This window comes from Camelus ferus, chromosome 8 (assembly GCF_009834535.1).
Source record: "Camelus ferus isolate YT-003-E chromosome 8, BCGSAC_Cfer_1.0, whole genome shotgun sequence".
Classification (NCBI taxonomy): Eukaryota; Metazoa; Chordata; class Mammalia; order Artiodactyla; family Camelidae; genus Camelus; species Camelus ferus.
Window position 1 is genome coordinate 3,306,526 of NC_045703.1, and position 14,295 is coordinate 3,320,820.

The 14,295-nt window shown below is 34.8% G+C and overlaps 1 long non-coding RNA gene across 2 annotated transcripts in view; it reads right to left on the reverse strand.

The window, feature by feature from the left end:
* The window catches only part of LOC106730361, an 857,488-nt gene that overhangs the window by 600,018 nt on the left and 243,175 nt on the right, over nt 1-14,295 (reverse strand). For both annotated transcript variants that reach the window (XR_004321732.1, XR_004321733.1), the window contains one exon: nt 11,479-11,585. This is a non-coding gene — a long non-coding RNA (uncharacterized LOC106730361). The remainder of the gene's footprint in view (nt 1-11,478; nt 11,586-14,295) is intronic.

Sequence of the window (14,295 nt, forward strand, 5' to 3'; positions counted from 1 at the left end):
CCAAATATATAAATATACCTAAAAATAATTTTACCCCTTACAAATTTACCTCTTGGTTCCCCTTTTTTACAGAAGTATGCCCAAGTTGTCAGAACAGAGTCATCTTACACATGAACGTAGCAGGTGCTAATCTATTTTGAGGTAGCATATTTTGAGAAATGTCATGGCAGAAAGATCCCCAGTCCCTTTCCTCTAAAAAAAAAAAAAAAAAAGACTTACTAACGGTGGATAGCTCTACAGAGAAGACTGGCAGTTGAAAAGCCCCTTCCACCCTCAAAAAATTTTTGATCACTTACTTCTCCTTTAAATATGTTCCAGTGGGAAAAGGTGTATAAAAGGATCAGTGGGCATGAGAAGAAGGAAAATCCTCTAATTCACTATTTTTCCAGAGGCTAAAACACACATCACAGAAGTAGTAGACTATAGAACCAGAGTATCTTGAGTATCTTGAGCTATAGAGAAGACCCCTTCTTCACCCACTCATATCAAATACAGACCAGTTCCTCTTTGTAACCACTGATTTGTATGGACATTTGTTATATAATTGAGAAAGAAGAGAAAATTTTATTTGGGTCCAGAAGCTCCCAAGTCAGAGGAGACATGAATAGTGAAGGAGATGGCATCCCTTCCCTACCTGGCCCATCCAGGTATGAGCACTTGTGGTTCCAGAGCTAAAAGTTAGGAGGTAACAGAATGGTCTCATGAGATATCCTGTGATTCCTGATGGGCTTAAAAGACAGAAGATGCTGGAACGTTTTCATGAGAGTCTTCACGTTCATGAGAGTCTTCACTGACACAAGTGAAATTCTGAGTTGGGCAAAAGCCTTTCTCTGTAGTGTTTTCCCTGCACTCTGCACTTCTTTGGCACTCTGAGGGCGGGCAGCTCTATAGACATCCATGTCCAGGGAAGACAGGAGGACCACTGCCAGCCTAGTCAGGAGGTGCAGCTCTGTGAAGCCGCTCTGTGGGAGGAAACTATGATTGGAGAACAACATGAGAGAGAAAGAATACTTGGTCACCTAGGGGAAAAAATGGGATTGCGAGCACATGTGAGGCCCCTGTCCCATTAATTTTACCACATGCTGCCACTGGGACAGTTTCTCCCAAGAAATCCTTTTATCTTAAGAAAAAAAACTTTAAACATTTCTATACTATAAGATAAGCAAAACATTCTAACCACAACCTTCCAAAATGTGGGTTCAACTAATTCCCATTAATTTTTCCCTAAGAATTTCTGCTATAGTCAGTGTGTTCCCCACATACGTTTGCTACTCTCTTCTTTCTTTCCTTTCAGCTCGTTAGCTTTGATCAGAGTACATCATTTCATGAATTTGGTATAGCTTCTCACAACTTCTCCTGCCCCTCTAAATACAAATGAGAGCAATAACCTATCAGTTTCAGAAACCCTTCACAGACTTCAGCAAGCCACCTGAATCTACTGCTCCTTCAAAAATACGGCAGAAATTGTCCACATTCAGATATCATGCATTTGCAAACGGAAAAACATTTTTGATTGAGCCTTCATCAATTATCTATTGTTTGGGAACATCTTTTCTTCTGTTGTCTGATTTTGTATTTGACCTTCGCATTTTATTCTAGTTTGGCTTTCCCATTTAGAAAATACGTTTCTTGATGTCAGGGTCTGTTGTTATTTTCATCTTTGAATCTTCCACAGTGCTTAAGACAGAGAAGTCCTTATAAATATTTTTGGTGCATAGGTTGATTCATTTATTATCCATCATGGTATTGAGAAAAAAACAGATGGAATATTTGGAGTGACAACTGCACCACATTTTGAGATGTTATTTCCTCAATCCAGAAAAATCTCTTCATTTATAATATTAAATTTCCAGTTATTGTGCTGAAGTCAAATAAGCAGGCCACAGTCTGCTAGCATTTAACAGCAATTTTTTCCCCAATCTACAAGCAAAATTATCAAAGAGATAAAATATTAGTAGTCATCTCCTCTCTCGTCAGGTTTACCAACACTGAGTATATGACTACATATAAGGTGGAATCTAAACCTGGCACCATGATCTTCTTTTTATTCCCCATTGTGAATCTTCTTGAAGAAATTTAATAACAAAATATTGCCAGCAAACTTAAGGTCTAAATAAGCTCTTTACATTTATCTTTAAAATGTACTTTTACGTACTAAATAAAGACTCTTCTCTCCTAAGTTCTTCGTCGATTAGCCAACTGCACTGGCAGAAAGACCAAAATGTTTTGCTTGGTCTTTTGCTTCCCTATTCACTGACGATCAAAATTAAAGTCATCACATTAAAACGATCGTGTACGTAAAACTCCTATTTACACAACACAGTCAAAGATTAGTAAGAACTGATAGTTATTAAACATGAAATCACAGAATGGTTTATTTTAATAGTCTCTGATGTGCGTCAAAACGCATTGCTTTCTCTTCTTATATGAAGCCTAGCTTCTTATTTATTGTTTTACTACTACCTTAATGTTATAAATACTTAATGTCATAAAAATATACAATAGGAAGAAATCTCTTTGTTTATCGTTAGCATGAGAAATCAGCCCTATGTTCAATTTAACACATTTCAGGACAAGAAGAAACCACTGATCCCCAACCTCTAGGACAAGAGAAATTAAGCAGAAAGAGTTGCCTCCGATGTTTTTTAAAACAATATATTAAACTGGATATATGGGGAGGGAAAGCAAAGAGTTGATTCGCATGACCAGGGTGAAAAGAAAAATAAACATCAGTGTTGCAAAAACATATATTCCATAACAAGTTCTTAAGACTCCCAGGTGCAACATCAGCAGCGCTCGGGTCTCGATTTTTATTGTAATCTTGTGGCTTTTTATTTGTAACTTATATGAAAAGAATCATATTGATTGGGGCAGATTTAACTCAGTAAAACCTATTCTACTGAGATTGTCTGTGCTAGGTGATTTTATCAAGTTCTCTTTTGGTTTCATTTTCTTCCTCATCCCTATTCCCAGGGGAGGCTGCAGCCCAGCTTGCAGAGCAAATTGCCCTAAATTGAGTTCTTTCTCTGGCATAGACAGGGCTGCCTTTGGCTCCTCGGCTTGAAAACTTTATGCATTCTTTTTTCCTTCTTCCTTAACAATCTCCTTCCCTTTTTCCAATTAAAATGGAGAAGTTTGCACCGGTACCTGCTCCCAATTAAATGAATACTGCATTACCAGCCGCACTCCCGGATCTTCTTTACCCTCCCTTCATTAGCCTTATTCCTCTGAGGCTGCCTGGCTGTCTGCCAGAGACTTATGGCAAGAATTCAAAATCTTGCACACTTTATCCCCTCCAAATCATCCTTGAATATAAGCAGTCTGCTCCTCAGGCCCAGCATGAGAAATCCAAGAACGTGTTCAAAACGCATAGAGGGTGGGGAGGGAGAGAAAAGGAAAATGATTTATTTAAAAGGCTAAAAGCCTATGCAAAGAAAGACAAGCTAAAAGAGGTTAAGCTTCCCAGTTAATTGACCTTAGTTTCTTTTTTAAAAGCCTGAGTAGGAAGAATAACAAATGACAGTTCGATGACCATGCTTTGTTTCTGAGCGCCTTCATGCCTACAGGAAGTACATCATCATCTTCACACCTCAGGCATGCCGACTCCCTAACACTCACATTATACACCAGGACCAAAAAAGCCAACCTCGGAAGCCTAAGCAACTGTTTTGTTTTGTTTTGTTTTGTTTCTTTATAAAGATCAACATGGAATTTTCCAACAAATGTGAGTGCTATGGGGCCATTGCATCAGCCATTCTCAACTGACACTTGGAATCAGTAAGTGTGCATCAAGCTGTCATGAATGATGACCCAGGTGTCAGGCCACAGAAACAAACAGGCATTCAGTGTGCTTCCACTGCCCTCTGAAACTGTGCAAATTCCACTTACAGAGGCTTTGAACACATTTAGCAGAATGTATGATCAAATCTCATTTCTGGTACATACTGTCTGTGTGACCTTGAGCAAGTTATTTAACTTCTCTGAGCCTCATGGCTCTCATTTGTAAAGTGGGGAAAACAGTTTCTAGCACCAAATACTGTTCTGTGGACTAAGTAGGACATGCAAACCACTTAGCACAATTCCTGGCACACGGTACATAGCTAGTGTAAACTTCTATTATTGCTACTAATACTAATATTAAGCAAAAATTACACTATATGATCTAACAGAACTTTTGGAGCATATCCCAAGGCATGGCAAAGGCTAAGGACACTACATAGATGATTTTTAATTTTACAAAATAAAAAAATGCACGATTGGATTCTCAGAAGCCTATCCTTGTTTGACACAGAGCCCAACACAACTAGGAGAACCACTAAGGTCATTATTAGACAACCTATCATTTAGTGGTAATTATTAGTCATCAAATTCTCCAAGCACCTTAGAAAATGTATAGTCATTGTTGACTCTTTAAGGACAATACAAAATTGAACACTTTAAAACACTCATCACTGAAGTCAATTTGTTTCAGTTCCAAGAATTAACATATAATTTGGTTTATCTCCTAGTGAGAAACTTCTAAGGCCTGCTATAATGCCATAGTTTACCACTTTAAAAAATAATAATAAATAAAAGGAAAACTGTAAAAAGCCATAATTACTGTCTATAATATAAGTGACTATATTGATGAAAAGACAGAAAGATTATGAAATTATGATAGAGGGTATATATTATAAACAAACTTATGCTGACCATTTTTATCTCCTGCAGTAGACCCAATTCCTTTCTCTCCATGAGCTGCAAGATTATTGCCTGATTTGTAAAAAGTACAGTGTTGTTTGAGAAACCTAAGGCAGCAGATATACTCTCAACACAGGAAGGTACTTTACAAATAACATTTTTTGATTAATCAAATCCAAGTCATATGTCCCATAGCATTTTGTATAATTATTAGGAAGACAAACATTGGAATTGGAGACATGGAATTATATTCTAGCCTTCACATTTTATTTGCTATGCAACCTCTAAAAACTTATTTAACTTCTCAGACCTTCAATTTCCTAAATATAAAATATAGCAATATGATCCTATTCTAAGAATTACATTTAAAATAGTTAACTTGAGATACAAGAATCTGTTTTTATCATCATCATCATCAACAGTGATTATTGTCAAATTTTTGACTTTTAAAAGTTAGTTCTTAAAATAGGAAGAGAGCATTTTATGAAGCAAGAGATTTTGAAATATGTCATTTAGTCCATCAAATATTGGTGGAATTTCACTGAACCCAATAGCATTAATATACTCATTGGTTCAGATCATGTATATTTGAGGGCAGCTAAAATGCAATGGCTTATTAGAGATTTTGGTTTTAAGGAATAGATTGGGAAATCTACCTCATTTATGAAGTTATCTAAATGTTTGTTTAACAAAAAGACAAAATCACATACCTAGCACATAATATATAAACAAGGTCACATGGTAATGGCAGAGACAGGATTTAAGTTCAGGACTGCCAATTACAGATAAATGTGTCTCAGGTTATCTTTATACTCATAATTCAGAGATGTCATATTTCCTGGCTACATGAGAAAAAAACTCATTAGGAGAGTATGAAATTTTCCATTGCTGTACTACCACAGGCATTTTAAAATTACAAAATTAATTTTAAATAAAAATGTATTCTAAATTTCAAGTATCACACATATATCCCCTGAAAGCTGCCCTCCTGTTATAAATCCTGTCCTGGTTAATGGCACCACCAACCACCCATCCCAGAAACTTGGTGTCACACTGATATTTTCCCCCTCAATAAGTCATTTGTGCTGACAAGTATATTTCTATAACATTGACCAAAGCTGAATCTTCCCCTCAATTTCTGCTGATACTGCCTTAATTCAGGACCTCATTGTCTTATGCCTGCACTACTGTAGCGGTCTCCCAACTAGTCTCCTTTACCCCAGCTTTCTTACCTACTCCTCATTCTACATTCCACTCTCCACTCTTCCACATTCTCATCAAAATGATGTTCCTAACAGTCTGATTGTGCTATTCCCCAACTTGAAACCTTCAATCTCATGCAGTCTCTCCTCAGTCAGGCCCCTATTTGGCTGTCTCTCCTCTCTCTCATCTTGTGTCCACTCTCATCCCCTGTGCTCTCTGTATGTCTGTGTGCCATCTTCTTTTTCATCTTTGCTCTTTGTTTTTTAGCTTATGCCATTCCTCCAGTCTTTAATTCCATAATTTTTCCCACTCAGCCTAAATATTCCATTAGTGCTTAAAAAGAAAGTTCTATATAGACTCATTCGATGAAGCTTGTGTCAGTAATTGAGAGAAGTATGTTAAAATCTTTTTGGATTGTGCATTTGTCAATCTTCCATGTAGTTCTGTCCACTTAATGCTTTATATTTTTAAAATTATATTAGTTATATGTAAATTATAAATCTATAAGCATAAATATCTAAATACTCCATTTAACTTTATATTAATGTAAGTATACTTGGTATAAAAATTATATAGTTATAGCAGCTTTCTATTGGTTAGTATTTATCTGGGATAGTTCTTTCATGCCTTTACATTCATATTTGCTATGCATTTATGTTTTAAGTATGAATCTTTAGATTGGATGCAACTGAGATTTTTAAAATCTGGTCTGACCATTTTTGTCTTTTAATTGCAGAGTTCACTCTGTTTTCATTAATCAGGATTACTGGCCTATTTAAATCTATTTCACTTAACTCATACACCTAAGAGCAACTTATTTGATTTTTTCTGTCTTTTTTTTTTCCTTCTCTGCCTCCTTAATTCCTTCAGAAAGCATTTCCTGAGCAACAGCAATATTGTAAGCACTACTTCAGACACTGGTGATAAGGGCCGAAGAGAATAGACAAGATCCTTACTCTTAAGGATATTACATTCTAGTGGGAGAGGACAGAGAATGGATAAGCAAACCACTGAGTAGTAATATAAATAGATAGTGATGAACATGTTTTTAAATAATGTTCTATTCTTATTCTTTACTCTTTTCAGAGCTCTTTCATTTTTTCTTCCTCGGCTAAGAGTAGCCTTGTAATGAGTCTCTCCTTTTCCCATTTCTCTTCTGATACATCTGCCTCACTAATATTTTTTATTATATCATAATTTAAATATTACTATTCCCTAGCTTAAAATCTTCATTGTCTCCCTATTGAGTAAAAATACCTCAGCCTGACATTCAAAGTCTTCTGCAAAATGGCTCAGCCTACCTTTTCTAGCTCTTTCTTCCATATATCTTTATGCGTCCTCTACTCTACTCTCTAGCCAAATAAACTAGTTACTTCCTGTTTCGAAATACATCTAGGTATTTTTTTCTCTATCTCTTACTCTACTTTCTCATCCCTTTCCACTTGATTCTCTAATTTCTGCCATTCTTTAAAGAACATTTGAAATACCATTTCTCCAAAAAACACCCTTCATGATTCCATATATTTGTGAGCTCTCCCTCTTTTGAATTTCATAGCACTCATTATTTTTTACCTTTTTAAAGGGCACCATTCTATATTTTTTCACTTATTATAATGTAAACTTCTTAATGGCAAGATTTTTTTCTTACTCATTTTGATTTCCAAAAAGTACTAAGTAAAATGTCCTGGAGATAACACATAAGCAGTAACTAACTCTTGAATTAAATTAACAATTGTGTCTAAGCCTGATCACCACCTCATACCATCCATTCTTATCCTGAGGCAAAAATATTTGGATAAATGCCCATAAATGGCCAATACATTTAAAAAAAATAAATAAAACTATGCAACTTCATTCTGGAGAAAACTGTTTTGAAAAGTAAAACACCTCAAATGATCAAAAAGCCTCAGTTAAACTGTAAAAATTAAGTAAGCAATAAATATATATGAAATATATCTATACTCAGTTCAAATGATGAGTGAAAGCATATCTTGCTTGTTGGGAATGGGAGAGATAGGAAGGGGAGAAGAGAAACAGATTGGAGAACAATTACTTTAAATATGAGATGTTAAGAGTTTCTTGGAGATTAGGCAAATTATTAACATATTCATTAATATTTCTCAGTAAACACGTATGGAGCACCTACGACATGCTAAGTTCTGTGCTAAGCCCAGGGAGTACAAAGATGAATAAGTCTTAATATTTGCCTTCAAGAAGCTGGAGCTTAGTGGGGAAAAAAAGATAAACAGATAGAGTAAAACACAGGAAGTGTTACAACAGAAGGGTCTGTAAAGTTCAACTGGAGACTCAGGTAGGAGGCTCTGTAAAGGTTTCAGGTGAATTAGCTCTTTTACTGAGAAAACAGCATGGGAGCTGGGAAAGGCAAGCCTTTATGCTTTCAGAGTATTTATGCCCTCTTTTACTTGCAGATATTACAGTGATAAATTGATAATATTCTACACAGTATTAATGTCACACCATGGGTGTATCACTATCTTTTGCATATACTGCTTTATGATATTTTATAAACTTCTGATTAAGCACGGCAGTGGAGGCACATATTTATTTATTCCTCATCCTTGTAAAACCACACAAAACTGACAGTGAATGAATTTTAAACTTATAAACCCATAGGATGAAAAGAATATGAGAGGAGAAGATATCAGATAAGGAATAACAAAAACATTTCTGAAATGCTGGAAGATAGATGGATGAATGGTAACTGCTTAGCAAACTAGATAAAGCTAAAACCTCAACCTAAATTGAAGCCAATAGGAAGTTTCCAATTTTACCTCAAAATCCCAGTAAGTCTCAGAATATGAAAATACGAGGTATCTCTGAAGGTGAGATGTTAAAATAATGGGGAAGGGGTATATTAGTAACTCCCTTCCCCACTATTAGTTGAAAGGATTAGTTGAAATTTTACCTTAAAAAAATTAGTTACTAGATCCTTTCCCTGACCACAACAGAAGATCAGAGGTTTGCACTCTGTAGAAGTTTGTACAACAGAAGACAGATTAAGATGTTCTATTGAGTAATAAAGGATGAAATGCAAATCCCCGTACTGCATGGTGAGACCTGCAGGTCATTTTCTGGTTTAGTTCCCAGAACATAGCCCACTAGGCTTTTACCTTCCAAGCATAAAATTGGAGAAGTCTTCTCTAGAAAAACTGAAAGGCTCAGAGAAACATGTACATATATGAGATTTAGGGTCTCTCAATTAAAAAGTCATGTGGCCACCTTATCACACTGTAATAAACTAACAGCCAGGGATAATCAACATATGGAAAAATCTTCTAGCACGAAAGAAAAACCTAAACATGGACTCTAGAATCTCAATGGGGTCAGGTTTCTGGACAGAAATAGGAAAACTAAAAGATAATGAAGTAAGACAAACTTTTTGAGGGAAAATTATTTCCAAGCTAAAATTCAGTAGCTAGCCAATGTCTTACAGAATGTAAGTGCAAATCAAGAATATTTACAGACAAAGAAAATTCTGGTATATTCAAGGCCACAAAAAAAGGTACCTCCTGTGTATTCTCTTCAGGAATCTTCTGGAAAATAACTTCAATTAAAAGTTTGCAGTCAACCAAGATAGAGAATCAGAAAATGAGTCAGGACAAAATAAAAAGAATGTCCCAGGATGATGGTGAAGGCTCTAGGAAGGACATGTACAAAAAAACAAACAAACAAACAAACAAAAAACATGTCTAAAAGGATTGATAAGAAAACTGATTCACAACACAGATGTGTCTATCAAAACAGGGTATGCTTGAAGAAAGTAAACTCAATATATCGGATGTATTAACATGGAAAAGGGTGATGGTTGAGGAATAAACATACAGATTATCAAAAGAAGAAGATTTGGAAATTGAAAAAAGTGACTCAACGTATTCTATGATTGATCTTAAAGAAAATTCCATCACATTTTAATGTTTAAAGCATTAAACTCTAAGAGAAGAAATAGTTTAAATTAATTCTATTGGCAGAGTTTTGCTAATTGGTTTATCTGAAGGCTCTTGAAATACACTGACATACCTCTTCAATGACAGCCAGATTATGAACAAAGGACTGTTGCTTGTTGAAGTTGTCATTTGTACCTGATACTAATTACTGAAATAAATGTCATAAATGTGCCTCTCTGTTAAAAATCGTGGAGGAAAATAGGAGAATGAACTTCATGTTTAACCTTTCTCCTAAAATTAAAACTGGCTAGAAATTAAAATTCTTGCCATAACTGCTAGTTCCCCTGAGACTCCCCAGAAGTCTTGTAATAAAACTTTGACTTGGACTAATTTGAATGGCTACCTATTCCCTGCAACAATCCCTAATTGGTATCTGTAATAAAACATAAGCCATATAAATTGGACAAAATTTAATGGGAAACTTCCCCAGCTTAGCTATTTAGTGATTGTTCTTTAATTAGGAGTCCTTGATTACATTTTCATTCCTACAAGATGAGTCTGCAAGCAGAAAACAAAATACTTTCTTTTTCACCTCAACCTAGCTTCAACTCATATCTTCCCAAAGCACTTCGAACATACCAGTTCATGACCTTAACCTTCATCAAGAAGCCTGGCTGCTGTGGAAAACTGGTCTTCTACTTTTGGTAAATCAAAGGAGGAGAAAGACAAAGTCATATAGTGGGCCAGGAAGGCACAGTATGCTCAGTGTCCAATTAAGAAGTGAAATAGATTTATTTAGTTAAAACTACATGCAACCCCTTATTTTCAAGCATAATATCTTTAATTTACATGAAATTAGTCAAATTATAATATTTTCCCAAATGAAATAAATTTGACTAGCTTATTATTCAGACCCCTTCCAGTTTCCAACAAACTAAGCCAATGCTTATCTCAAGGCAATGAAAATTCAACAATTGGCTTAAAATTCACAAACCTACATTTGAAGTCATCATCTGAATCTCTAGAAATAAAAGAAACCATAAAACCTAATATTCTCCACAGCAGGAATAGCCATTTTATCTCGCCAAACTAACCTACCTCGAAAAAAAAATCATTTGAACAATGCTCACATGGCAGAGATATATACAACAACTCCAAAATTAATTTGCTGAAGAATTTAAAGCTCTAAATTGTGTATATAACCACTAACTTAACTAGTAAACCTTTCAAAGTTCTGGGTTTCTTTTAAGGTGATAGTAACCTGCCTCAGTGGCAAAGAGAAGGGATCCTTAGTATGTTATATTCTTAAAACCTAAATGAAAAAGATGCTAGTCTGCACTGGGAAATTTTCATATGTGAATAAATATCATCTAGCAATATTTTGTCTATCATTTGATAATATTTAAGCTATTTGATAACTATACTAAAAAATAATCTTTGCTTCTCACTGAGCTAAATCTCTTGGGTTTAATTCATCCATGTCCATCAAAGCCTTTCTAAGGCAAAAAATGAACCTGCACGCATGAGACAATTCCAATAAAAATATTTTCTAAACTTAACTAAATATTGCCCTTAACTCCTCAGACCGAAACTACAGGGTGAATTCATTTCAATATAACAACCATTACGAAATAATTTTAGAAAACCCCTGACAACAGTAAAATTGACCTTATTATATCAGTGTACTCACACATTTTGTTCACAGGCTCAGGACATAAGGACTCAAAACCACCTCTGATGCTTTCTGACAGATTGTAGATGAACCAGATTCCATAGGGGTGTACACGCCAAGGACATCTAGAAGCCAAATGACAAAAAATTAACATCTCCAGATTCTGTCTGTGTAGAACCAGGAGCAACTCTGAGATTTTTAAACTCTGAGTGTACTGTCAAGAGAATCAAGTCCATTTTTTTTTTTGTTAAGGTTTGTTGAGTTTCAGGGTTTCATTAAAAATAGCACCATGTTTGAAACCAGTTTTTCTATATCAAAAACTTAAATTCTCTGTAATTTGCTTATATTAGTCTCAGTTTTCATTTCAAGAGGGATAGAATTTCAGACAGGGTGTTGCCTTTTTAAGGAGATTTATTTAAACATTTCTTGAATTTTACAACTAGAACTTTAATTCATTCACAAAAAGAACATCTTAAGACCATAAAACATAACGGTTAACAAGATGAGCTTTAAGAGTTGGTATCAGTTGAGTTGGCGTTTAGATTTTTAAAGGAAAAATGGGACTAACACATGTACCTATTTTATGATGGGGATGTTAGCATTAAACTTAGTACCTAACATATAGAGTTTAGAAATGTGAGACTTATTATTTTAATTATTAGTCCCCATTCAGCCAAAATTCACAGATAGTTAAGAGCCACTCTTCTTACTCCGTTTGTAGGTGGTCATTCCTTTTTAATTAATGAAAGCAGTTATTGTAGAAGATTGTTCCATAGTCAAAAGGGGAAAAGCAGAAAGTATTAATGGTGAGGCAAAGAACCTTCAACAAGCTCAGAAATTACCTCAAAACTCAAAACCAACATCAAAAGTCAGTAGCAGAGTCCCCAGAAATGAAAACGAAACAGTTGCACACACTACATAGCATGAGATGAAAGCGGCAAGACCCAGTGTTAGGAGGCTGAACTACATCCTGTTGGTTCCCTCAGACTCATGCAAGGATACTAGACAGGTATAGCAGACTTGGCCTGGTTTCTTTAAAATCAAAATCAAACAAAATGCCTATGAGTGAGTAATTCATTTGAATGCAATTCCAGGAAGTATGATTAAATGATAAGGGAAGTCAAAACAAAAGAGAAAATAAATAAAAGGATATATTATCAAGTCAGCAATTGCTTGCTTAATTTAGCAAGACTTTCTGAGAAGCCTTACAAAACTGACTTCAGAACCATTTTTGTAAGGGAAGAAAAGGAGCATTAATCCATAAGCTCCCATTCCCCAGAGGTCAAGGATCACTCTGAATGTTGTCACCTCCCTTGTAGTTCCAAGTTGCTCATGCATGAATGTCAAACAAGTTCCCACAGGTGGTCTTATGCCATGTGCGTTGAGACTTTATTAATTTACATCTACATAAAATAAATTAGAGCCTGAATGTAACTGATAGCAAAAGCCATGGTTGAAATTAGTGTTGAGGCTTTAAAATGATGAGCAAGAGTTCAGCATACAAAAATCATTCAATGTTAATATGTCGCATGAACAGAATAAAGGAAACCAAGACACGTGATCATCTCAATTGATGCAGGAAAAGGATTTTACAAAATCCAGTACTCTTCAATGATAAATGCACTCAACATACAGGGAATAGAAGAAAACGTTATGGTAAATAAACACGATAAAGCACATTTATGAGAAACACACAATCAAAATTATACTCGATGAAAGACTTAAAGTTTATCATCTTAAATCAAAAACAAGATTAGGATGCAAATTCCACCTTTTCTATTCGACATTGTACTAGAAGCTCTAGCCATAGTTATTAGGCAAGGAAAAAAAAAAAAACAGTGTCCAAGTTGGAAAGGAAGGAGTGAAATTATTTATATTCACAGATGGCATGATTTTACACACAGAAAATCCAAAATATTCTGCAAAAAGACTACTAGAGCTAATAAACACATTCAGCAATAGTTCAGTATAAAGATCAACACACAAAAATCAACTACAATTCTATATAGTAGCAATGAATAATGTGAAGATGAAATTAAGAATATGTTTTTATTCACAAGTGTATCCAAAAAATGAAATAATTAGGAATAAAGTTAATCAAGGAGGTGCAAGTTGTACAGTAAAAATTACAAAACATTATTGAAAGAAATTAAAGACAAATAAAGTAAAAGACACCCCATGTTCATGAATTGGAAGACTTAATATTGTTAAAACAGCAGTACCACCCAAAGTAATCCAGAGACTCAGTATAATCCCAATATAAATCCCAATGACTTTCTTGTAAAAATGTGAAAGCATACCCTAAAATTCATATAGAAATAAAAACGACCATGAATCGCCAAAACAATCTTGAAAAAGAAGAACAAAGTTGAAGGACTCACATTTCTCCAATTTCCAAACTTAATCCAAAGCTTCAGCAATCTAAAAAATGTGGTACCAACATACAGATCAATAGAATAGAATCTAGAGTTCAGAAATAAACTATAGTTAATTCTTTTTGTCAAGAGTGCCAATATCATTCATTCAATGGGAAGGAAAGACTTTTTAACAAACGGTGTTGGGGCAAATAGCATCCAAATGCAAAAGAATAAATTTGGACCCTTATTTAATACCATATATTATACTCAAAATGGATCACGGACATGAATGTAAGAGATAAAACTTTAAAACTCTTAGAAGAAACACTAGGTAAATGTTCATGACCTTGAATTTGGTAATAGATTCTTAGATATTACACCAAAAGCACAAGCAACAAAATAAAAAATAGATAAACTGGACTTCATCAAAGCTAAAAACTTTTGTGCATATAAGAACATCATCAAGAAAGTGAAGGGG